Here is a 4387-nt window from a genome sequence, read left to right as displayed (position 1 = left end):
ATAAAAATATATGGGAGTAGGATCGCAGAGCATGGTTTCAATCTGGGCCTCCTGAGAGGGGCATGGTGACAAGGTCCTGTGTGAGAGAGCCTCGAGGAGGCTATTGGGGTCCAGATTAGGGGTCCTGGGCTGGGAGGTACCCATCCCTGGTAATATCCTTAAGCCTTCGGCCTGTGCTCCCTTTTCAGCATCCACGATGTTGCTTTGCCTCCTTTGTCTTTTCATTAGTTATCATGGGGCGCAAGTTCAATCCTACAAAGAAGAGAAGCTTGGACCTGGCTGAAAGGCCCGAAAACAGAAGGGTGTGGAGACTGAACTGGTCAGTTTTTGCCTGCAGCTGGCTATGAGAATTCCAAGAGGCTGTCAAGTCATGCTTGAAAGCGGGCAGATAAGAAGAGGGGAAGGTCTGTTGATGTCCCTAAGCCAAATATGTCTCCTGGGATCAAAACATTGCCTGGAGAGTTATCCAAAGGAGCAGGCAAGAAGCACCTAGCACCAATTCAAAGCATTGATGGGGGAAAGATGATGAAATGACCCAGAGGGACCTTTGGAGTTCTGAGGACAGTGATGAAGATATGGTGGATGCCTATGGAGCTGCCTCTAACTCGGAGGATGAGAAGGTAAAGTGGTTGGCTATTGAAAGAGCTGCCCTGGAGCAGAAAGCCCAGGATTCCAAAATTGGGTTCCAGTGGAGTGAAGAGGACAATGATGAAGATAATGATGGTGATGATGTTGTGTTCCCTGAGTCCTAAACCAGAAAGGATGTCAAATCAGAGAGAGATTTCCAGATTAATGTGGAAGATGAGGAAGCCTTTGTGCTGCCTCCTGCTGGGGAAATGGACCAGGATGGTCAGGCTCCACACTTGAAGCAAGTTCACAAGCGGAAACTGAAAGTGCTGCGTTATTTTGGAGATCAGCAAGAAGAGGGCTGGTCTCTAGCTGAGTATCTGAGTCGGTTTCAGAAGTACCTGGCCAGTTATGGAGACTTCCTGTTGAGCAAGCTCATGGACCTGTTCCCTCTATCTGAGTTGATCTAGTTCTTAGAAGCTAATGAGTTGCCCAGGCCAATCACCCTTAGTACCAACACTTTGGAAACTCATCGCTGAGACCTTGCTCAGTCTCTGATCAATCGTGGGATTAATTTGGATCAACTGAGTAAGTTGGCAAAAACTGGATTGTATTTTATGATTCTTCAGTGCCCCGAGTACCTTGTTGGACACTATATGCTGCAGGGTACGTCCAGTATGCTGCCTGTCATGGCCCTGGCACCTCAGGAGCATGAGCAGACCTTAGATATGTGCTGTGCTCCCGGCAGGGGCAGGGGGTGGGGGGCAGCTACATAGCTCAGGTTACAAAGAACACAGGTGTGATCCTTGCCAACTTTGCCAATGCAGACTGCTTTAAGAGAGTGGTGGGCAACCTGCATCGCTTGGGAGTCACCAACACCATCATTAGCCACTATGATAGACACCAGTTCCCTAAGGTGGTAGGGGGCTTTGATCGAGGGCTACTGGATGCTCCTTTTAGTGGCACAGGAGTCATCCCCAAAGTCCCTACTGTGAAGACGAACAAGGAGGAGAAGGACATCTAGCGCTGTGCCCAACTTCAGAAGGAACTGCTGCTTAACTCAGTGATCTCTATCTCTAAGACCAGAGGCTACCTGGTCTTCTGCACCTGTTCTATTACAGTGGAAGAGAAAGAACTAGAGGGTGGTAGACTATGCCTTGAAGAAGAGGAATGTGCTACTGGTACCCATCGCCCTGTACTTCTGCCAGGAAGGTATTACCTGTTTTCAAGCAAGGTGTTTTCACCCCACTCTGCGTTCCACCCCATGCTTCTACTCTCACTTTCACATAAGGATGGCTTCTTTATCTACAGGTTCAAGAAATTTTCCAGTTCTAGTCCCCAGCCCCATGCAGGAAATTCGGCAGCAGCTACTCCTACAGAGCCTGACCTGAAGGATCAGGTCACATCAAAGTCTGAGAACGGTAGTTACCCCACTAAGAAAGCCCATGGGACTCTGAAGGAAAAGCAGCAGTTGCTGAGACAGCCACATTCCAAGAAGCCCTTCCAGAAGTTGAACAACATTGCCAAAGGGCCAGGAATGTCCACTGAATCTGTTGTCCCAGATGCCCAAGTGTCCACCCCTCAGTGAGTCTGCTGGGAAAGCCGAATTGAGCAGGAAAGGAAAGAGGGCCGAGAAGCTGAAGCAGCGGGGACCTAAGTAGAAGCTCTACAAAGAGCCTCCTGTTCCAAAGCAGAGCATCCCTCCCAGTAGTGAGGACTTCAGAACACCTGCTGTGCTGATTCCCTCTGAAATTCTTGACACCCTAAGGCCTAATGACTGTGCTCCTTCCCTTGGGAAAGAAAAAATAATAATAAAAACAAACAAAAAAAAAACAACAAAACAAAACAAACAAACAAACAAACAAACCCCAAAAAACAAAAAACCAAAACAAAAACAAAAACAGAAAGGAAAGCAGCAGTTCATACAGCAACCTGCCAACTCAGCTGCTTTCCTGAAAGAAGATGCTGTCCACAAGGGGCGCCCAGCCCCCTTTCTGTCTCCCCACAGTTCCACCAGGCACCCATCAGCATAAAGGAGGAAATCATTGTCAAAGGGCAGTGGCCAGCCTCTGTTGTCTTAAGTGGACCTCGAAACTCATTGGCATTTCTCTTGGTTGTACCTTTTTATCCTGATGCAAGGCTGGCTTAACCCTGTGCATACATATGAAATTTAACATACATATTTCCTATCACTCATTAAAAAAGATATGATAGAAATTCTACACTGCTTCCCACTGCCTTTAATCTTCTGTGTTAAATTCACAATTTTGTTTGTGACTTAAAAAAAAAAACAAAAACAAATGGTTATTTGTTTGACATCTGTGTCCTTAGATACATTTTTCTCAGACCCTATCCTCTGGTGTCAGGTACCACGAACTATGATTTCATTCTTCACTCTTTCACAGAGGAGATGTAAAATGCTATTTGGGTCCTTGAAGTCAGAAACAATTAATACTCTTGGCATAGTTTCAGTGGCTATAATTTTAATCACCATAGAAGACTAAAACAAAGAATTGGGTAACTTTATCTACAAGATGAGAAGACTGTGTTTTCCTTGAGTATTACCACTGTAGTTGTCACCCTGAGTTTTTCCTACGGCACTGTCTATTTTCAAGGAAGATTCAGGAACACAAGAAGACCTGAAAGCCAACAATACCTAAGAAATTTGTAAGCATTTGAAGTCCACTTGCAGTTCTCACTGTGCACACTAGTTATCCAACTCTGTGGAAGTTCAAGAGTGCAGTAAAGTGACTTTGATCATTTTGGCTTTTATTACACACACTGAAATCTTTTATACCAGTGCATACTACTCCCGTGCCTAAAGGGATGCCCATTGTGTGATTTCTTCATTCTAAATGAGCATAGCAGGTTTCTCTATAGAAAAGGTTGAGGATTTAATTTACTGATAAGTTCAGGGCATAAGAGCTTATGTAGCCTCTTCAACATTATATGCATCTGATACTAGAAGGGTTCATCCACAAGGCCTGGCAGAATTGCATCCCATTTGCTATGAAATAGAGTTCAGTGGTGGGCAGACCAGGTGAACAAATCTTTACAAAAATGCACTCTAGGTAACTACAAACTCTTCATTATATTACAAGTACAGCTTTACATTTTTCTCTTTAATATTTTTACAGTTTCTACATCTTCCAGGCCTTGTGGACACAGTGCTCTTTTACTCAATTTAAACTTTTGTATAACCTATTATTTCCCAGGCAGGCTTCTTGGTAAACCCTTTAGAGCATTAGTTTCTTGCTTTCAGCTATTCTTTCATCATGAGGAATAAAGTATAAACACAGTACATAGCCACAGTTTCTGTCATAGAAGAGGAGTTGGTTTGTGAAACTTACTATGCAGATTCTGAGCTGCTGAACTTGGTAATGGTTTACAGATGCTGTTGTGAGGTAGAGGAGGAACTAAAGGAAAACTTTGTTAAGCGATCAGTTATGCTTGTGCACAATATCACTGGATAATAATATGGCTAATGAGAGCTGGCACTTTAGAGCAGAGTGATTTGTCCCTGGTAAATACAGAAAGTTTTATACATATCTTGAATGTCATCTCCAGAAATTTAACAAAATTTAAATTTAAATAATTTAATAACAATAAAAAGAACAACAAAAACAACAACAACAACAACAACAATAATAATAATAATAATAATAATAATAATAATAATAATTCAGTGAGACTGATGAGCCATCAGTGACAGGACTTTAGCTTCAACGACAGAATTTGAGTCAGGCATTGTATATTTATCCATAATTTTAATTACGAGGATCTTGATTAGTTTTATGTATAAATAAGTGGATTATTTCAT

General features: G+C 43.0%; 1 pseudogene; it reads left to right on the top strand.

Moving 5' to 3' along the window:
- Positions 1-233: 233 nt before the first annotated feature.
- Gm21393 lies at positions 234-2648 on the top strand (annotated as a pseudogene).
- The last annotated feature ends 1739 nt before the right edge of the window (positions 2649-4387 follow it).

The sequence above is a fragment of the Mus musculus genome, chromosome Y (genome assembly GCF_000001635.26).
Source record: "Mus musculus strain C57BL/6J chromosome Y, GRCm38.p6 C57BL/6J".
Lineage (NCBI taxonomy): Eukaryota > Metazoa > Chordata > Mammalia > Rodentia > Muridae > Mus > Mus musculus.
This window is presented reverse-complemented; position numbering and strand designations above follow the sequence as displayed.